Source organism: Rutidosis leptorrhynchoides, chromosome 2 (assembly GCF_046630445.1).
Source record: "Rutidosis leptorrhynchoides isolate AG116_Rl617_1_P2 chromosome 2, CSIRO_AGI_Rlap_v1, whole genome shotgun sequence".
In the NCBI taxonomy this organism is placed as follows: domain Eukaryota; kingdom Viridiplantae; phylum Streptophyta; class Magnoliopsida; order Asterales; family Asteraceae; genus Rutidosis; species Rutidosis leptorrhynchoides.
Genome location: NC_092334.1, coordinates 224,332,244 through 224,355,872, shown reverse-complemented (window position 1 = coordinate 224,355,872; position 23,629 = coordinate 224,332,244). Strand labels below are relative to the sequence as shown.

The 23,629-nt window shown below is 32.6% G+C and overlaps 1 non-coding gene across 1 annotated transcript; it reads left to right on the top strand.

The window, feature by feature from the left end:
• Positions 1–15,059: 15,059 nt before the first annotated feature.
• LOC139895379 (small nucleolar RNA R71) lies at positions 15,060–15,166 on the top strand. Its single transcript, XR_011775833.1, has one exon. It is a non-coding gene; the product is annotated as a small nucleolar RNA R71 (small nucleolar RNA).
• The last annotated feature ends 8,463 nt before the right edge of the window (positions 15,167–23,629 follow it).

Sequence of the window (23,629 nt, the reverse complement as noted above, 5' to 3'; positions counted from 1 at the left end):
TCCGAAGTGATTGCTTCTTTAATAGGAAGAAACAAGGCACTTTTCGTCAATCTATCAATGATCACCCAAATAGTATCTAATTGAGTCCTTGCCGTTTTTGGCAACTTTGTAATAAAGTCCATGGTAATATGCTCCCACTTCCACATCGAGATTTCTAGCGGTTGCAACTTACCATACGGCTTTTGATGTTCTGCTTTTAGTTACAAACATGTGATGCATTGTTCAACATACGTAACAACATCACGTTTCATGCCCGACCACCAATACTCCTTTCTCAAATCAAGGTACATCTTCGTCGCACCTGGATGAATGGAATACTTAGACTTGTGCGCTTCATCGAGAAGAACCTTTCGGAAGTCCCCCATCTTTGGCACCCACACTCTATTTTGAAAGGACAACAACCCGTGAAGGCCTTATTGAATGAACTCCATTTGCCCACAATTCGCTCTTCATGTTTGTTATGAACAAAAGCTTCAATTTGAATCTCACCAAGCATTACAAGTCCGAACATGGCGATTGGGGACACAATACCCAATCCTAAATCAATCCAAAAGCTCGTATTCTAAGGTAAAATACAAAAGTCCACTAGTTCCCGTGCTTACCCGAGCCGCCACCTTACGAACCTATAAAAATAATATCAACGAGAGGGTAAGCTATTAAAGCTTAGTAAGGATAAACATACTATATATATACATATGCATAAAATGAATACGCATCGCCAACACAATTAGTAAACACATACCACAATCCGAGTATAACTAAGCAAAGCTATACATAAGTACCACCAAGCAAAATCCGCAAGATTAGCTACAACATACAATAAGTATATATACGCATATACAAAAATACATCCGATAATACAACAAGGTTAACCCTTAACCTTAAACACATGAAGGTTGGCCGAACTACACATGCCTAAGTGAATCCGAACTCCACGAGATTCACTACCTTCCCCCACAAAAACAATAGGGATGTCTGAACTACACGAGATATTGTGAATCCGAACTACACGAGATTAACTAGTGAAACCGAACTACACGCGAATCACTACCCTAGGCCGCATCAACAACAACAATGGGAACGCCCGAACTACACGCGACATTGTGAATCCGAACTACATGAGATTCACTAGTGAAGCCGAACTACATGCGAATCACTACCCACATCACCTCAACAACATCACGGGGTTGACCTACTTGTCAACGTGGATTCGTATCGCCTGAAACCTACTACCCCAAGGGTGGTACCCCAAAACGCACAACCGTGCCATATGGACCCAAAACTCATAGAGTCCATCATCTCATACACATGTAAAGTGAACCCGAACGCCCGATCACTCTACCCCACCTGCACCCATCCTATGCATACATACGCATATAATATATTTACACTCATCTTATCACCTTGATGAATGCAAACGGATAATCCGCAACACGCCAATGGAAAGTACTGATAGTTAAAGCTAAGGGGTATAAAATACTATTAAATTTTAGAAGGAAATACTATTAAATACGATACAATTTTACACAAGATATTTATTTATTTATAGAATGGATATACTTAAACCTTGCTACAACACTTATAGGCAGTGTACCTAATCGTACAGTAGTGTAGTTTTTGGTAAGTCCGGTTCGTTCCACAGGGAAAATCTTTTTCACAAATCTTAACGCTATATTAGTTACTTTTATAAAATTACAAATATATATATATAAGTAATATTATTATTATAAAGGGGGGTTTTTTACCGTTTAATGACCGGTTTGTCGATTTTAAAACTTTATTTGCAGTTAAAACCAAATGTAAAATATAAATAAAAGACTTAATTTAAAGCGTAAAGTAAATAACGATAATGAAATTACGAATAATAAAAGTGCGATAAAATAAACTTGCGATAATTAAAAAGTACGATAATTAAAAGTGCAATTAAATACAATATCAATAAAAATGCGATAATTAGAAGTGCAATTAAATATAAAATAAAGGAAATTAAATATGAAATAAAAGAATTATGCTTATTTAAACTTCCGTAATCATGATGTTTGACGTGTTGATTTTAGTTTTATGCCCATGGGTTAATTGTTCTTTGTCCTGGATTATTTAATATGTCCATACGGATTTGTCCATAATAGTCCATCAGTCATAAATATAAAGAGCGAAAGCCTTCGTCAAATTATTCTTATTCCCGAAGTCAAATATTCCAACTAATTGGGGATTCGAATTGTAACAAGGTTTTAATACTTTGTTTAATGAATACACCAGGTTATCGACTGCTTGTAAACCAAGGTTTTACTACTTTGTTAACAATTACACCAATTACCCTTGAATGTAATTCACCCCTGTTTCAACAAGTCTATTAACTATTAATCTAGTTCTGTGTCCGGTAAAATGAATAATTATTGGTATTTATAGATATCCCGCCCACCGTACCCAGTCAAGCGTATGTGGTTATATATAAATACGTCGAATTATAAGTTTGTATATTAAATTAACAAGGTATTGTTTAGTTAATATAAAACCCATTAATAGCCCATAGTCTAATTTCTATAAGTGTCGTTCTTTTATCCAAACCCCAATTATGGTACAAAGCCCAATTACCCAATTTTAGTAATTAGCCCAACATCATGATTACTTCGGTATTAAATAAGCATAATAATAACTTAGCTACGAGACATTAAATTAAAAAGGTTGAACATAACTTACAATGAAAAAAATAGCGTAGCGTTACACGGACAGAATTTCGACTTACACCCTTACAACATTCGCTAACATACCCTTATTATTAGGATTAAAATTAAAATTAAAATTAAAATATAAATTATAAATATAAATATTACGTTTAGATAGATGGATGGATATATATGTTGGTTTTTTTACGATCAGAATGCGCGAGCTTTATAGGCAGTTTCTAAATTTGGGGCTCCGCGACTCGCGGCCCTTTCCTTCTTCAAACTCCGCGAGTCGCGGAGTTTGTTTTTACAGCTCACCCACATTTGGCTCTTTGTTTGCCGACGATTTATTTTATAAATATAATATATATAATTAATATAATTAATTATATATTATATTATATTTATATACATAGTTAACTTGTAATTTTTAGTCCGTTGCGTCGAGCGTTGAGTGTTGACTATGGTCCCGGTTCCGGATTTTTGAACGTCCTTGCGTACTATTTTATATCTTGTACTTTGCGTTTTGAATCTTGTACTCTTGTAATTTTGAGACGTTTCTTATCAATAATTGGAACCTCTTTGATTGTATTTTGTACTTTTGAGCTTTTTGGTCGTTTGCGTCTTCAATTCGTCGAATCTGTCTTTTGTCTTCACCTTTTAATATTTAAACGAATATCACTTGTAAATAGAACAATTGCAACTAAAAGCTTGTCTTTCTTGGGGAATAATGCTATGAAATATATGTTCGTTTTTAGCATTATCAAATATTCCCACACTTGAGTGTTGCTTGTCCTCAAGCAATATAGTCTTGAAATACTAGAATCACTTCTTTATTCTTCACAATTTGTACATCAGTGATTTCTATACGGCGGTATAAACAATGGTAGTAACGATATGGTTTACAGTCCCACATGACTATAAAAATTTAGATCCATTAAGGAAATTGGATTTTTATGAAAACATTTGATCTTTTGAAAATTAAATCTAGCTTTTACCCTAGATAAGTTTTCCGGAATAACCCTTCACCGGTGTTTGCAAATTATTTTTGTGGGTTTGGTGGGTTTCAGATTTGAAAATTTTAGCTCAAAACTTGTGGTTTTGTGTTACCCACTTGCTAACCTTGTATTAGGAAAGCAACACGTCCAGTTTACTTATCCCGTATATTACCTTTCGGCAAACTATCGTCCGGTTGTAAAGGAAAGCGTTGAACAAGCAACTGTTAAGGCAATGTCCCCTGACATGCTTTTAATTATGGTCTATAACGTGTCGGACGCAATTACTTTCCTTGGTAGGAGCAATAGTAAAGCTCACCCTTATAATTTGTCAGTCTGGCACAAGGTCCTGTCTTTGACCATGCTATGCAACCACCGTTCTTACGGTTGACACCCGATTTAGTTCAGGTGACCTAATGAATTCCAGGTGAATTCCTAGGATTTTACGTTCAATGGTAATGAACGCATTGAAAATAGGGTTTTCAGAAAACAAATCGGTTTGTAATTTTATCAAAATATTTTCTCGTTCAAGCTCGAGTTTAGATATCATTAAATTCCATGAGTTTGAATTCTCAATCTTTAAGGTCAATCTCTAGGATTGAGTAATATCAGGCTTAAAAGCTGATTTTTAATCTTTAAGGAGATTATCCTTTCTGGGGATCTGATTCATTAGTCTTATCTAGCTAATTTGCACGGTGCCCTCCCCATTTTACAAGACAGATCCTCTCATGGTTAGGATAAGTCTGACCACTTGGCGACCCTGTTTTATGCTGAGGTCCGTGGATTTCCTGCTGATTTTAGTGATGACTTTTCTAGATTTTTCGTCAACCTACAGCTGGTCTGGACGACAACTTCCTGACCTAAATCAAGAAGCGCGTTTCTTTTTCGGAAGACTTTACTTCCTTTTAATGATGGAATTGATTCATCGTGTAGATCCATCTCTTCTTTTCTTTCATCGGGTAAAACAGTTTAGTTTAGTCCAAAGCAAAAGTATTTTCAGTTATTTGTACAAAAATATGTGACATATGTTTTGAATAACTTGGAGAATTTTCCCACACTTGGCTTTTATTTTCCTTTTTATTGTCCTCTATTCCATTTTAAATGAATTTTAACATTTTGGTTTGTTTCTCAATTTATGTCCTTTCCGAGGTAACAATAATTTCGGTGTTAAAACCTTGTTTTATCATTCATAAATATGTATAAACATGATTTTGAGTTCATTTAATTGAAAATTTTGAAAAATTTTACTAGAATTGGGTAGTCAATATATAAGACTAGGGCTGTTCTTTATTATCAGAGAGCACTAGATTCTAATACAACTACTACTTTACTAGTATTTTTTTTTAATGGTAACCAAGTGTTTAAGATAAAAATTTTAAAAATCCGAAAGAATTTAACCCCTTCCCACACTTAAGATCTTGCAATGCCCTCATTTGCAAGAAATCAGTAACAATTTAAATTATTGAGGGTGATTTGTGTGAAAATGATTAAATTTTACCAAAGTTTCCAAATATATTGGCGTTTGTTTGCTGAATGATAAATGGTGCACATCATTTGTTCATTCCGTCTTGTTGTTATTTCACATATATTTTGCATCTTGTCGTCAAAATTAGTTGCTTTTGCTGAACTTAATGCCAGTCTTTGAAAATGCGTTGTTTTACCCTGTTGTGTACATAAGATAAACTGCAAACAAATATACATATTTTTGAAGTTTGGTATATTACCCCACATTCAAAAATTATTAAAATCTAATAATAAAATTTAGAAAATAATAAAACTATTACAAATCCAACATAAGTATTAAATGTATTAACATTACAAATAATAAAATAAAAAAAAACTAAGTAGACTAGGGATTATACTGATACCAGAAGGGGTTCCATGCATAACCATAGGTGCTATAAAATGCTTTGGCTGGGTTATACGTAGGATACGGTGGTTGAATCTCTATAGACCAGGGAGGGAATATGGGTGATGGAGTAGGAATATAGTTTCTACCTATATGTTGGCAATAAGCTATGATTTGGTTTTGATGAACTTGCCAATCTTCAAATGCTCTATGTCTAGCATTTTCATACTCTTGTGAAGCTATAAACCTTTGCATTTCTGCCATTTCATTTCCCCCTCCTACATTACCTTGCTGTTGGTTTCTCTCAACCTGTGGATGTCTACCATGGTATTGTACTGCGGCGTTATTTCGCCTCTTCAAAACTTTCGCACCATGGTATACATTTAAACCTATTGTATCGCGGGGTTCTGGTTCTTCGACTAATAATCCCCCCCGACTTATATCCACACCGAGATATTCAGCAATCAAAGTAATAAATATACCACCTCCTATTATGCTATGCGGTCTCATCCCCCTAACCATAGCTGATAAATAATAACCCACACAATAAGGTATACTTACAGCGCTTTATGGGTCTCGAATACACATATGGTAAAACAAATCCTGTTCATTTACCTTTTCCTTGTTCTTACCTCTTTGTGTAATCGAATTAGCTAAAAACCTATGAATTACTCTTAATTCAGCTCTATCTATATCCAAATAAGAGTAATTTCCCCCTTTAAATCGGTGATGGCTAGTCATTTGACTCCATACACCATGCGTATCAAAATTTTCGTCTATCTTTCTACCATTTAGTATCAACCCTCTACAATCGGCAGATGCTAACTCCTCAGGCGTATATATACGTAAAGCCTGAGCCATGTCTAGTAAAGACATGTGGCGCATCGAACCTCTTAACAAAAATCTAATAAAAGATCGATCGGTTAAACTAGCTACCCTATCATTTAATTCTATACTACACAACAATTCTTCACACCATACTTTATATACAGGTCTACGCATGTTGAATAACCGTTCCCAATCGTTAAAAGTAGAATTACCATACCTCTGTGCAAGTAATTCCCTAATTGGCCCGGCCAATTCTACAGCTTCTAATGGTCCACATTCTATAACCGTAGGTACCTCAACAACTTTAGAATGAAGAGTATGCAAACCCCTTTGGTATTTTGGATAATCTATCCAAAGTCTGTCAAATCTCAGGTTCGGGTGCAAATCTTCCAAGTGCATATCAGAAAATGTCATGACTGGATGAGGTATATCTTGTTTGTAGTAGTTATCTACCTCCTGTTGTTCCGCATTCTCAGCAGGAGCATTGCGAGCTTGGGATGAAGATTCACCCCTTTCAGTCTGCAAAACACATCAAACACAATTTTTGTGCATCCAAATATGCATTAGTGTCAGCAAAATCATCAATCAAAATAATTACAATGACATGATCAATTTATATCAAACTTAAGCTCATTTTCATATTTTCATCAAATCTACACTTTTTCAAATAAGCATATACGAAATTGTTCGCCAAGTTCATAAGCATTCAACTCAAATAACATGTCAAAATAATCATTACTAGCAATTAAACAAGTTTCAAATGGCATTATCTTTCAAAAATCAAGTTCATGAATTTTAGACTTGAAAAAGTCCACTTTAATTCTCAAAATCATGTTTAGGCTCAAAGTTTGGATCATTTAACTACCTAAACATGTTACACTACTTAATTTAGCAACAATTCATGACAAAAATCGGCCATAACCTGTTTATATCAAAAAGCCCCAAATTGCTCAAGAACACAAACCCTAGATTACTCAAAATTTGAAGTTTAAGGCTTCTAATCATGTTAAATAGCATCAATCTAGGTTATACAAGCATAATACATAAACAATTTAAGCATAATTATACTAAAAAGCATCAAAATCAAATTGGGGAAAAAATTGCTCAAGAACACTAATTTTCGGATTAAATGGTGTTTAGGTGTAGAAATTTACCGTTTTTCTTGAGTAATTCCTTGATAGCATCCTTCTCAACATGATTTTAGTAAAAGATTTGATGATTAACGGTCAAAATTTGTGAATTTGGGGGTGTTTTTTCGGGTTTTTGCGGGTTTTATCGCAGTGTTTTGTGTGTTGTGGTGTTCAACTGATCAGTTTTTTGTGTTTTATTTTTTTCCTGTATTTTCGGTCCCTCCGCGAGTCGCGGTGTTTGACCCATCAAACTCCGCGAGTCGCGGAGTTTGTATTTTTTTATTTTATTTTTTTATATCTTATACTAATTAAAACAATTAAGTAATTAATTTTAAAATTTTGTTTCCCTTGTTATTTAGGACGAGGTCGTTTCGGATTGATGTCCTAGTCCGTCCTTCGACAAAATTTTAAAATTTGTCTTTTTCAAGCGATTGTTTTAAAAGCTTAGATTTTTTTTAGTTTTTTTAATGTTTTTGGCATACTTTAATTCAATAAGATTAAAAATAATGATAATAAAAGTTCTCGTCCCTCCCTTGGGTAAAGCAATTTCGGTTCAACGACCTAGTCTTCAACTTACGACGAATTTTAAAAATCATATTTTTAACTTAATGAGATAAAGTAAATTTTTGTTTTTAAATTCACACCAACTTAAATTAAAAATACATAAAATTCAAAATTAATATTAAAAATTCACACTAAACTTAAAATTTGAAATGCATAAAATTAAAAATTCATATTTTAAAAATTAAAAATTCACACCAAACTTAATTTAAAAATTCATATTATAAATTCACACCAAACTTATATTAATTTTTCAAATATTTACAATTTTAAATATATTGATTTTACAAAGTTTACAATATTAATTTAAGATTTATATATTAATTTTAAAAACATGGTAAAAATAAAATTAAAAATCTTTTTGGCTTTTTATCCCACTTTAATCAATCAAATATTATCAAAAATATGCGCCCCTCTTTTCGGTAAAGTAATTTCGGTTCCAAGACCTAATTTAACTCATGACGACTTTTTGAAATATTTTGGGTTGATTGATTAAAGATATTTATACCTTAAGAATAAACGTTAAATTTCGTAGTGATGTAATAAATTTTTGTATGATATCAATAATTTCGGTCGCCAAACCTAATTTTATTTAATACCAATTTAATACTTTATAGCGAACAAATTAGCGTTTATTATCAAAAGGTTAAAAATAAAAATAAAAATAAAAACTGTACAAACTTACCTGTGAGATAGTGTTCTTAGTTATATGATCTATCCCATTCATAAGATAGTCGGTTTAATTGGTTTTCCATGGCTACATAGGCGTAACCTCGAGCATTCAGTGTTTTTTCTTCTAAACATATGAACGGTCCGTCTCTGCATAAAGTAACAAATTCGGTATTTGAATAGGTTTGATTATTTGAACATTTACCTCCATGTGACCATTTTCCGCATTTGTGACATCTTTCTAGGTGTCGTGCTCTTCTTTTCGCTGCGGATTTTGATTTTCCTTTACCAAATTGTAACTTATTATCTTCGCATCTGGATTCTTTTCTAACTCCGTCCAATCTTTCTCTGATTACTGATACTATTTCACTCGGAAGTGTGTCATTATTACGTTTAGTGATCAAAGCGTGTAGCATTAGACCATGGTTTAGTTCACAGGCAGTCTTCATATCATAAAAACCTAAAAAAATAAAAATTCAGAATGAGGGGAGAAGACTAGTTCTTTAGGGTCTGCTAGGGAAAGACCATTCGGGTTCCATTTTCGAGAACTACACGAAAACAGACAATCTAACTCTAACAGAAATACATAAACCCCCTATACTTAGTTGACATTTTGATTAACATTATTTTCAATTGAATCATCAACAACTTGTATATCTTTGACTTTTACTTCAATCCATTTGTTGATTTCCTCCGTAACTTTCACAAATTCAACTAACATTGCCTTTTCTTTTGACGATAAATTGGATATTAATCGGTTATATAACTTCAAGTTTTCTTTAATCTTAGCATCGTGAATCCGTTTATAAAGTTTCTTCGTTGAACTGTTAAAAATGGGTTCATCTAATTTCGTATCATCAACGACATTCCTTGTGATTGGATCATCATTAAGTGTTTCTTCATCTTCCCCACACTTATGCGTTTTTATTGGTCTAACAGTTTTGGTTGGTGGAGATCTAAACTTTCGGTTCACAAAGGTGATCGATGTATCACCATCCCTAAGTGTCATTCTACCTTCTCTTACATCAATGAATGCCTCGGTGGTTGCTAAAAATGGGCGACCTAGAATTAGAGGAATATCAAGGTTTTCCTCCATATTAATCACTATGAAGTTTGCAATATAGGTCAAACTTCTCACGTTAACAAGTAAATTATTTGCTATTCCAACCGGGTGTTTAATGGTTTGGTCAAATGATTGAACACCTATTTTGGTTGGTTTTAATTTACCCATGCCTAATCTTTTGTATAAGGAAAGAGGCATAATATTTGCACTTGCTCCTAAATCTACGAGTCCATTATATACAACACCATCATTAAGCAAGCAAGAAATGATAAATTCACCCGGGTCTCCAGCTTTAGTAAGTTGAGTTGGTTTGTAAACCTTTTTCTGGTGTTCTTTCCTTGGTTCTTTCACTTCTATTTGAATTTCTTGTTCACATTTTTCTTCGTTTTTGGAATGGGAGGTTTGTATAAGAATTCTTCTTCATCACTCAAATTTGAATCCTCCTTATATTCTAATTTTGATTTTTCATATGTTATTGATAACATATTTATGTTTTCATTTTGAAGGTTTTCTTGGGTGGTGAAATTATGATTAACTTCATTGTCAACTTTCATCGGACCATGTATGTAATGTTTAACTCTGTGACCATTAACTTTAAATTCAATCCCATTTGAATTTATTAATTCTATCGTTCCGTATGGGAAAACTCTTTTGACTATGAATGGTCCAGACCATCTTGATTTCAATTTTCCAGGAAATAGCTTGAATCGTGAATTGAAAAGAAGAACTCTGTCTCCTTCTTTAAATTCTTTTGAACTTTTGATTCTTTTATCATGCCATTTCTTCGTTCTTTCTTTATAGATTAATGAATTTTCATATGCTTCATGTCTTAATTCTTCTAATTCGTTTAGTTGACTTAATCATAGACGTCCAACTTCATGTAAATCAAGATTACATGTCTTCAAAGCCCAAAATGCTTTGTGTTCAATTTCTACTTGAAGATGACATGCTTTTCCATAAACAAGTCTAAAAGGTGTGGTTCCAATTGGAGTTTTGTAGGCTGTTCTAAAAGCCCAGAGTGCATCCTCCAATTTAATGGACCATTCCTTCGGATTTGATCCTACGCTTTTCTCTAGAATACCTTTTAAAGCTCGGTTGGTATTTTCAACTTGTCCACTTGTTTGTGGATGATATGCGATGGAGATTTTATGAGTTACTCCATATCTTTTAAGAACTTTCTCAAGTTGATTATTACAGAAATGAGTACCCCGATCACTTATTAAAGCTTTCGGTGTTCCAAGCCTTGCAAAAAGACGTTTTAAAAAGTTGACTACAACTCGTGCATCGTTAGTTGGGAGAGCTTGTGCTTCTGCCCATTTAGATACATAATCAATGGCAACGAGAATATATAGATTATTATGAGATTTTGGAAATGGACCCATAGAGTCAATACCCCAAATGTCAAATACTTCACATACTTGAATGACATTTTGTGGCATTTCATCACGTTGACTTATTTTTCCGGCTCTTTGACAAGCATCACAGGATTTGCAAAGAAGGTGTGCGTCTTTGTAAATTGTAGGCCAATAGAATCCAGCATCATAAACTTTTCTTGCTGTTAGTTGAGGCCCATAATGCCCTCCTGTTGGTCCTGTGTGACAATGGTTTAAAATTTTACTAGCTTCATCTCCGAATACATATCGGCGTATTATTCCATCTGGACAACTTTTAAACAGATGTGGATCTTCCCAAAAATAGTGTTTTATATCACTGAAGAATTTCTTTCGTTTTTGGTACGATAATCCTTTTTCAAGGAATCCACAAACTAAGTAGTTTGCATAGTCTGCAAACCATGGTATTTCATTATAATCTATCTTCAATAGATATTCATCAGGAAAGTTGTCTTGTATGGCCGATTCATTTAGAACTTCTAATTCGGGATTTTCAAGACGAGAAAGATGATCAGCGGCGAGATTTTCTGCTCCTTTTTTATCTCGGATTTCAATATCGAACTCTTGTAAGAGTAAGATCCAACGGATTAATCTTGGTTTAGCATCTTGTTTCGAAAATAGGTATCTAAGAGCAGAATGGTCGGTATAGACCACCGTTTTTGCTAGAACGAGATATGAACGAAATTTGTCAAAAGCAAAGACAATAGCAAGGAGTTCTTTTTCAGTAGTTTTTTAATTTGTTTGTGCTCCTTGTAACGTCTTACTAGCATAATATATAGGTTGAAATCATTTTTCAATCCTTTGTCCTAAAACGGCTCCCATTGCAAAATCACTTGCGTCGCACATTAGTTCAAATGGTAGATTCCAATTTGGTGTTATCATGATCAGCGCATTAGTTAGTTTCTCTTTAAGAATATTAAAAGATTTGATACACTCATCTGAAAAGATGCATGGAGCATCCTTTTCTAGGAGTTTATTCATAGGAGTGGCAATTTTAGAAAAATCTTTTATGATACGTCGGTAAAAATCGGCATGCCCTAGAAAACTCCTAACTCCTCTAACATTGGTGGGATGTGGAAGTTTAGCAATTACATCTACTTTAGCTCTATCCACTTCAATTCCTTCCTTCGAAATTTTATGACCAAGAACGATGCCTTCTTTAACCATGAAATGGCATTTCTCCCAATTAAGTACTAGATTTGATTGTTCGCATCTAATAAGCATTCGTTCAAGATTAGCTAAACATGATTCAAATGTATCACCGAAGACTGAAAAGTCATCCATGAAAACTTCCATGCATTCTTCTATCATGTCGTGAAAAATCGCCATCATACACCTTTGAAAGGTTGCAGGGGCGTTGCAAAGTCCAAATGGCATGCGTTTGTAAGCAAAAGTACCATAAGGGCACGTGAATGTGGTTTTCTCTTGGTCCTCGGGTGCTATTAGAATTTGAAAATATCCGGAAAATCCATCTAGAAAACAATAGTAACTATTTTCGGCTAATCTTTCCAACATTTGATCAATAAAAGGTAAGAGAAAGTGATCTTTTCTGGTGGCGTCATTTAATTTTCTATAATCAATACACACACGCCATCCTGTTACAGTCCTAGTAGGAATAAGCTCATTTTTCTCATTTGTAATGACAGTCATGCCACCCTTCTTAGGCACGCATTGAACTGGGCTTACCCATGGACTATCAGAGATTGGATAAATTAGACCTGCATCTAGCAGTTTAATAATCTCTTTCTTAACTACATCTTGCATATTAGGATTTAGTTTTCATTGGCGTTGCACATACGTTTTATGACCTTCTTCCATAAGGATTTTATGTGTGCAATACGAAGGACTTATTCCTTTAATATCATGAATCTTCCATGCAATGGCTGGTTTATGAGCTTTCAACACAGAAATGAGTTGTGATTTCTCATTTTCAGTAAGAGAAGACGATATTATTACAGGTAATTCAGATTCACCATATAAATAAGCGTATTCCAAATGGTTTGGAAGTGGCTTTAACTCTAATTTCGGTGGTTCTTCTATCGATGATTTATATCGATATCTGTCTTCTTCTTTTAGCATTTGAATTTCTTCTGTTGTTGGTTCATATCCATTAGCTATAAGTGTAGCTAACATTTCAGCTTCATCAATTTGTTCTGTTCCTTCTCCTAAAGAACATTCTCCTGTTCCTTGTAATTCTGGAAATTCTTCTAATAATTCTGCATGTGCCTCTATAGTTTGAATATAATAACATGTATCATCTGCAGATTGTGGTTGTTGCATTGCTCTATCAACTGAAAAGGTAACACTCTCATCCTCTATACTTAGGGTCAATTTCTTACCGAACACGTCTATAATTGCTTTAGCCGTGTTTAAGAATGGTCTTCCTAATATGAGAGGAACTTGAGAATCTTCTTCCATGTCCAGAACAACAAAATCTACTGGAAATACTAAAGTACCAACTTTAACTAGCATGTTCTCCATTATCCCTCTAGGATATTTTATTGATCTATCGGCTAGTTGTATGCTTATTCTGGTTAGTTTCAATTCTCCAAGGTCTAGTTTAGCGTATAGTGAATATGGCATTAGATTTATACTAGCACCTAAGTATGCCAATGCTTCTATTGAACTAAGACTACCCAGAAAATATGAAATTGTGAAACTTCCTGGATCAGATAATTTTTTTGGTATCTTATTCAACAGCACTGCTGAACAATTAGCATTCATGGTAACAGCCGAGAGTTCTTCCATTTTCTTTCTATTTGAGATTAGATCTTTCAAGAATTTAACATATCTAGGCATTCCTGAAATCACATCAATGAAAGGAAGATTTACATTTATCTGTTTAAACATATCCAAGAATTTGGATTGCTCGGCTTCAAGTTTCTCTTTCTTCATTTTACTCGGGTAAGGAAGTGGTGGTTGGTATGGTTTAACATAAGGTTTATCCTTAATTGTGTTATCTTCATTAACCTTTTCAACTACCGGTTCTTTTTCCTTATCTTGATTAGGTTGTGGTTCTTGTGGAGTAGGAATAGCTTCATCAGAAGTTACAGGTATTTCAGGTGGTTTAAGTGTTGTACCACTTCTTGTGGTAATGGCTTTAGCTGTTTCATTCCGGGGGTTAGCATTTGTATCACTAGGTAAACTTCCCGGTTTTCTTTCACCTATTAACCTTGCTAGGTTACTTACTTCTTGTTCCAAGTTTTGAATAGAAGCTTGTTGATTTCTAAATGCTTGAGCATTTTGTTCATTAGTTTGTTTTTGAGATGTGAAAAACTGCGTTTGAGTTTCAACTAGCTTCGTCATCATATCTTCTAAATTCGGCTTTTTATCATCGGTTTGTTGTGGTGGTTTGTTTTGAAAATTAGGTCTTTGCTGATTGTAATTATTGTTGGACACTTGTTGATTGCTAGGACCTTGTTGGTTGTTGTATGGAATATTTCGGTTATAATTCTGGTTTTGATTGTAAATAGGTCTTGGCGGTTGATAATTATTCTGATAATTATTTCCAGGCCTTTGGTTTATGTATGAAATATTCTCTCTTTGTTCCATTGTTAATTCAATACTGAGACAATCTTTTGTCAAATGTGGTCCTCCACACTGCTCACAACTAATTCGTATTGAGTGAATATCTTTAGTCATCTTTTCCATTCGTCTCTCGACAGCATCTATCTTTGCGGAAATGGAATCTAAGTCATGGCTAGAATCGGCTCTAGCTACTTTAGATGATCTAACGATATCTTTTTCTTGGTGCCACTCATGTGAGTGGGAAGCAGTGTTATCAATAATTTTGTAAGCATCAGTTTCGGTTTTCTTCATAATGGAACCACCAGCTGCTATATCTATGTCTTTCCTTGTAGTGATGTCGCATCCTTGGTAGAATATTTGTACTATTTGACAGGTATCTAAACCATGTTGCGGACATCCTCTTAATAACTTTCCAAATCTTGTCCACGCCTCATATAGAGTTTCATTTGGCTTCTGTGTAAACATAACAATTTCTCCTTGAAGTCTTACGGCTTTAGATGCAGGAAAGAATTGTTTAAGAAATTTTTCAACTAAAACGTCCCATGTATCAATCGCCCCTTCAGGTAACGATTCCAACCAATCTTTGGTTTCTCCCTTTAAAGTCCAGGGAAATAACATGAGATATATCTGTTCATCCTCAACTTCTCTTATTTTAAATAGAGTGCAGATCCTATTAAAGGTACGAAGATGTTCATTTGGATCTTCCTTTGGCGCACCACTAAATTGGCATTGATTAGTCACCATGTGTAGAATTTGTCCTTTGATTTCATAATCTGGCGCATTAATGTCTGGATGAGTAATTGCGTGACCTTGGCCAGTACGTTTAGCTCTCATTCGGTCTTCCATACTTAAAGGTTCCAGATTCTCCATAATTGAATTTGTTGAATCGGAATCACTAGAGGATTCTGATTTAATGGTTCGTTCCTCAACAATCTCTGTTTGAATAATTGGTGGTTCCGGAGGAAAATTTAGTGGTTCAGGATCTATGAATCGTCCCTGAATATTCTCCAGATTCTCAGTTGTGAGGTCGGGTTCAAAAAATGGATTATTGGAAATTTGAACTGGAGTACTTGGTCGACTGGATGACGATTCTAAAGAAAAATCAACGGCGGTAATATTTGCTAAATGTCTTGATCTAGTTACAGGTGGTGAACGTACAAAAGGTGGTGAACGTCTTGCTCGGTGCATTCACTGAATATCCTATTAGTTTTTAAAAGGAAAGAAAAATTATATAAGTTATCCAATCAATAGACTTTTCTGATTTTGCCCACGTTTCGAATAGCCAAAAGATGCAGCAGAGGGGCATAATTCGTTTGGTCTCAATATAATTGAGGACTGTTTGGCTCCAATAACCCGGTCCACGTACAAATCCAACTATTACTACGAACCAGAAAATTTTGATGTCTATCAATTTAACTACTTAAAATAAATTTTCGTAATTTTAAGAAATTTAAATAAGAAGTAGAATAAAAATCTATGTCCTAAAAACTAGAATGACGAGAAATAAGAAAGAAAAAGAGCGTGTCGGAAAAAGATCGAAAAATAAAAATAAGAAAGAAAAAGAGTGACTTATAGAACTTAAAAACACTAGACTAACCCAACCTTATTACTATCACTAACTTAAAATTATAATCGCAAATTGAGATTACTAATTGGAATGATAATTGATACATAGTAAAAGGTGTCTAAAAATATTAAAGCTTACAAGAAAAACTATATCTCAAATGGCAATAACTTAAAAAGAAACTAAAACTTAAAAAGGCGTCGCAAAATTCTAAAGTACCAAAATCTTAGTCTAAAGAAAAGCACTTAAGGGATTTTACGGCAAAGCCTAAAAATCTATAAATAAAAAAATAACTATGGCAAAAACTATGAATTAAAACTAAATACGAGCGAAAAATACAAAAGTTACGCTAAAACTATTAAAAAGGGACAAAATATAAAAATATACAAAAAGTTGTAAAAAGTACAATTTTTATAAATATATTATTTTTATATTATTTATTTTATAAAACTATTAATTTTATATATATTAAACTAATTAAAATAAATAAAATAAGAAAATTAAAACTAAATATTATACTAATAATACCCTAATTAGGGTTTAAATAATAATAATTAATTAATTACTCCGTATTAAATGAAGATTAGGGTTTCAGTCACGGGTGTCAGAGCTGCTCCGCGAGTCGCGGTATTCGAGGCTGCAAACTCCGCGAGTCGCGGGGTTCCAATTTTCAACTCAGGTACAGTTTAAAATTCGACGCGTTTTTTGTTTTGTTTTATATTTTCTGTTTAAATAAAAATATTTATATAATAAAAACTTATATTTAAAAACTAAAATAAAAATAGAACTACTTTATAATTTTAAAAATATCTTAAAAATAGATTTATATATATATTAATTTTTTTTTAAATAAAAATATTTAAATAAAACTTATATTTTTATAAAATAAAAATAAAGAAACTTTATAAAACTTAAATATTTGACAAAATCTTAAAAAAAATATATCAATTTTTGTTTTCTTTTTATATTTTCGAATAATAAAAAACGTATTTTTACAAAAGTGTATTTTAATAAAAGTAAACTAAAAATAAAAATCTTTTTTTTTTATAATTATTAGCGTTGCGCTTCCGGCTTTTAAGCTAGATTTCCCCGGCAGCGGCGCCAAAAATACTTGATAGTTAAAGCTAAGGGGTATAAAATACTATTAAATTTTAGAAGGAAATACTATTAAATACGATACAATTTTACACAAGATATTTATTTATTTATAGAACGGATATACTTAAACCTTGCTACAACACTTATAGGCAGTGTACCTAATCGTACAGTAGTGTAGTTTTTGGTAAGTCCAGTTCGTTCCACAGGGAAAATCTTTTTCACAAAGCTTAACGCTATATTAGTTACTTTTATAAAATTACAAATATATATATAAGTAATATTATTATTATAAAGGGGGGTTTTTTACCGTTTAATGACCGGTTTGTCGATTTTAAAACTTTATTTGCAGTTAAAACCAAATGTAAAATATAAATAAAAGACTTAATTTAAAGCGTAAAGTAAATAACGATAATGAAATTGCGAATAATAAAAGTGCGATAAAATAAACTTGCGATAATTAAAAAGTACGATAATTAAAAGTGCAATTAAATACAATATCAATAAAAATACGATAATTAGAAGTGCAATTAAATATAAAATAAAGGAAATTAAATATGAAATAAAAGAATTATGCTTATTTAAACTTCCGTAATCATGATGTTTGACGTGTTGATTTTAGTTTTATGCCCATGGGTTAATTGTTCTTTGTCCTGGATTATTTAATATGTCCATACGGATTTGTCCATAATAGTCCATCAGTCATAAATATAAAGAGCGAAAGCCTTCGTCAAATTATTCTTATTCCCGAAGTCAAATATTCCAACTAATTGGGGATTCGAATTGTAACAAGGTTTTAATACTTTGTTTAATGAATACACCAGGTTATCGACTGCGTGTAAACCAAGGTTTTACTACTTTGTTAACAATTACACCAATTACCCTTGAATGTAATTCACCCCTGTTTCAACAAGTCTATTAACTATTAATCCAGTTCCGTGTCCGGTAAAATGAATAATTATTGGTATTTATAGATATCCCGCCCACCGTAACCAGTCAAGCGTATGTGGTTATATATAAATACGTCGAATTATAAGTTTGTATATTAAATTAACAAGGTATTGTTTAGTTAATATAAAACACATTAATAGCCCATAGTCTAATTTCCATAAGTGTCGTTCTTTTATCCAAACCCCAATTATGGTACAAAGCCCAATTACCCAATTTTAGTAATTAGCCCAACATCATGATTACTTCGGTATTAAATAAGCATAATAATAACTTAGCTATGAGACATTAAATTAAAAAGGTTGTACATAACTTACAATGAAAAAATAGCGTAGCGTTACACGAACAGAATTTCGACTTACACCCTTACAACATTCGCTAACATACCCTTATTATTAGGATTAAAATTAAAATTAAAATTAAAATATAAATTATAAATATAAATATTGCGTTTAGATAGATGGATGGATATATATGTTGGTTTTTTTACGATCAGAATGCGCGAGCTTTATAGGCAGTTTCTAAATTTGGGGCTCCGCGACTCGCGGCCCTTTCCTTCTTCAAACTCCGCGAGTCGCGGAGTTTGTTTTTACAGCTCACCCACATTTGGCTCTTTGTTTGCCGACAATTTATTTTATAAATATAATATATATATAATTAATATAATTAATTATATATTATATTATATTTATATACATAGTTAACTTGTAATTTTTAGTCCGTTGCGTCGAGCGTTGAGAGTTGACTATGGTCCCGGTTCCGGATTTTTGAACGTCCTTGCGTACTATTTTATATCTTGTACTTTGCGTTTTGAATCTTGTACTCTTGTAATTTCGAGACGTTTCTTATCAATAATTGGAACCTCTTTGATTGTATTTTGTACTTTTGAGCTTTTTGGTCGTTTGCGTCTTCAATTCGTCGAATCTGTCTTTTGTCTTCACCTTTTTATATTTAAACGAATATCACTTGTAAATAGAACAATTGCAACTAAAAGCTTGTCTTTCTTGGGGAATAATGCTATGAAATATATGTTCGTTTTTAGCATTATCAAGTACCTATTCCATTATCACATATACAACAACACAATTAGGGTGGATTTACAAACCAACCCATGAAATGTCCCGTTCATATTGATTATAAACGTTCCATATTAATTGATTTTGTCGCGAGGTTTTGACCTCTGTATGAGACGTTTTTCAAAGACTGCATTCATTTTTAAAACAACCATAACCTTTTTTTTATCGATAAAGGTTTAAAAAAACATTTCATAGATTATTAAATAATGATAATCTAAAATATACCGTTTACACACGACCATTACATAATGGTTTACATTAAGAATATATTACATCAAAAATTTCTTGAATGCAGTTTTTACACAATATCATACAAGCATGGACTCCAAATCTTGTCCTTATTTTAGTATGCAACAGTGGAAGCTCTTAATAATCACCTGAGAATAAACATGCTTAAAACGTCAACAAAAAATGTTGGTGAGTTATAGGTTTAACCTATATATTATCAAATCAAAATAATAGACCACATGATTTCATATTTCAATATACATCCCATACATAGAGATAAAATTCATTCATATGGTGAACACCTGGTAACCGACATTAATAAGATGCATATAGAATATCCCCATCATTCCTGGACACCCATCGGACATGATAAAATTGAAGTACTAAAGCATTCCAAATTCCAGAATGGGTCTTGTTGGGCCCGATAGATATATCTTTAGGATTCGCGTCAATTTAGGGGTCTGTTCACAAATTATTAGGCTACCAAGCTAAAAAGGGGCATATTCGGCTTCGATCATTCACCCATATAATGTAGTTTCATTTACTTGTGTCTATTTCGTAAAACATTTATAAAATTTGCATGTATTCTCATCTCAAAATATTAGATTTTAAAAGTGAGACTATAACTCACTTTCACAGATTTTTACTTCGTCGGGAAATAAGACTTGGCCACTGGTCGATTCACGAATCTATAACAAATATGTACATATATATCAAAGTATGTTAAAAATATATTTACAACATTTTTAATACGTTTTAATGTTTTTAGTTTATTAAGTCAGCTGTCCTCGTTAGTAACCTACAACTAGTTGTCCATAGTTAGATATACAGAAATAAATCGATATATATTATCTTGGATCAATCCACGACCCAGTGTATACACGTCTCAGGCTAGATCACAACTCAAAGTATATATATTTTTAGAATCAACCTCAACCCTGTATAGCTAACTCCAACATTACTGCATATAGAGTGTCTATGGTTGATCCAAATAATATATATACATGGGTCGATATGATATGTCAAAACATTTGCATACGTGTCTATGGTATCCCAAGATTACATAATATATTAGAATACATGTATAATACAATATAAGTTAGCTAGGATATGGTTTGTATAGAATTGTTACAATATTTCCCGTAGCTACAACAATCAAAAAAATATCCAATCTTGTTTTACCCATAACTTCTTCGTTTTAAATCCATTTTGAGTGAATCAAATTGATATGGTTTCATATTGAACTCGATTTTATGAATCTAAACAGAAAAAGTATAGGTTTATAGTTAGAAATATAAGTTACAAGTCATTTTTGTAAGAGGTAGTCATTTCAGTCGAAAGAACGACGTCTAGATGACCATTTTGAAAAACATACTTCTACTTTGAGTTTAACCATGATTTTTGGATATAGTTTCATGTTCATAAGAAAACTCATTTTCCCAGAAGAACAACTTTTAAATTAAAGTTTATAATAGTTTTTAATTATCAAACCCAAAAGAGCCCGAGGTGTTACTACGACGGCGTATATCCGGTTTTACGGTGTTTTTGGTGTTTTTAGGTTTTGAATCATTAAGTTAGCATATCATATAGATATATAACATGTGTTAAGTTGATTTTAAAAGTCAAGTTAGAAGGATTAACTTTTGTTTGCGAACAAGTTTAGAATTAACTAAACTATGTTCTAGTGATTACAAGTTTAAACCTTCGAATAAGGTAGTTTTATATATATGATTCAAATGATGTTATGAACATCATTACTACCTCAGGTTTTGTGTATAAACCTACTGGAAATGAGAAAAATAGATCTAGCTTCAAAGGATCCTTGGATGGATTGAAAGTTCGTGAAGTAAAATCATGACACGAAAACAAGTTCAAGTAAGATTTCCACTCGTAATAAGATTGTTATAGTAATAGAAATTGAATAAAAGTTTGAATATGAGAATTACCTTGTATTAGAAAGATATCTTACTGTAAATAAGAAATATTTCTTGAGGTTGGATGATCACTGTACAAGAATGGAAGTAAGCTAGCAAACTTGGAAGTATTCTTGATTTTATGAAACTAGAACTTATAGAATTTATGAAGAACACTTAGAACTTGAAGATAGAACTTAAGAGAGATTAATTAGATGAAGAAAATTAAAGAATGAAAGTGTTTGTAGGTGTTTTTGGTCGTTGGTTTATGGATTAGATATAAAGGATGCGTAATTTTGTTTACATTTAAATAAGTCATGAATGATTACTAATATTTTTGTAATTTTATGAGATATTTCATGCTAGTTGCCAAATGATAGTTCCCACATATGTTAGGTGACTCATAAGGGCTGCTAAGAGCTGATCATTGGAGTGTATATACTAATAGTACATACATCTAAAAGCTGTGTATTGTACGAGTACGAATACGGGTGCATACGAGTAGAATTGTTGATGAAACTGAACGAGGATGAAATTGTAGGCAATTTTTGTTAAGTAGAAGTACTTTGATAAGTGTCTTGAAGTCTTTCAAAAGTTTATGAATACATATTAAAATACTACATGTAAATACATGTTAACTGAGTCGTTAGGTCATCGTTAGTCGTTACATGTAAGTGTTGTTTTGAAACCTTTAGGTTAACGATCATGTTAAATGTTGTTAACCCATTGTTTATTATATCAAAAGAGATGTTAAATTATTACATTATCATGATATTATGATGTATTAATATATCTTAATATGATATATATACAATTAAATGTCGTTACAACGATAATTGTTACATATATGCCTCGTTTCGAAATCATTAAGTTAGTAGTCTTGTTTTTACATATGTAGTTCATTGTTAATATACTTAATGATATTTTTACTTATCATAATATCATGTTAACTATATATATATATATCCATATATATGACATCATATAGTTTTTACAAGTGTTAACGTTCGTGAATCACCGGTCAACTTAGGTGGTCAATTGTCTATATGAAACCTATTTCAATTAATCAAGTCTTAACAAGTTTGATTGCTTAACATGTTGGAAACACTTAATCATGTAAATATCAATTTCATTTAATATATATAAACATGGAAAAGTTCGGGTCACTACAGTACCTACCCGTTAAATAAATTTCGTCCCGAAATTTTAAGCAGTTGGAGGTGTTGACGTATCTTCTGGAAATAAGTGCGGGTATTTCTTCTTCATCTGATCTTCTCATTCTCAGGTGAACTCGGGTCCTCTACGAGCATTCCATCGAACCTTAACAATTGGTATCTTGTTTTGTTTAAGTCTTATAACCTCACGATCCATTATTTCGACGGGTTCTTTGATGAATTGAAGTTTTTCGTTGATTTGGATTTCGTCTAACGGAATAGTAAGATCTTATTTAACAAAACATTTCTTCAAATTCGAGACGTGAAAAGTGTTATGTACAGCTGCGAGTTGTTGAGGTAACTCAAGTCGGTAAGCTACTGGGCCGACGATCAATAATCTTGAATGGTCCAATATACCTTGGATTTAATTTTCCTCGTTTACCAAATCGAACAACACCATTCCAAGGTGCAACTTTAAGCATGACCGTCTCTCTAATTTCAAATTCTATATCTTTTCTTTTAATGTCAGCTGATAATGCTAAAAACGAACATATATTTCATAGCATTATCCCTCAAGGAAGACAAGCTTTTAGTTGCAATTGTTCTATTTACAAGTGATATTCGTTTAAATAATAAAATGTGAAGACAAAAGACAGATTCGACGAATTGAAGATGCAAACGACCAAAAAGCTCAAAAGTACAAAATACAATCAAAGTGGTTCCAATTATTGATGAGAAACGTCTCAAAATTAAAAGAGTACAAGACGCGAAACGCAAAGTACAAGATATTAAATTGTACGCAAGGAAGTTCGAAAATCCGGAACCGGGACCAAAGTCAACTCTCAACGCTCAACGCAACGGACTAAAAATTACAAGTCAACTATGCACATAAATATAATATAATATTTAAATAATTCTTATAATTATTTATATATTATATTTATATATTAAAACGTCGACAAGCTTGAAAA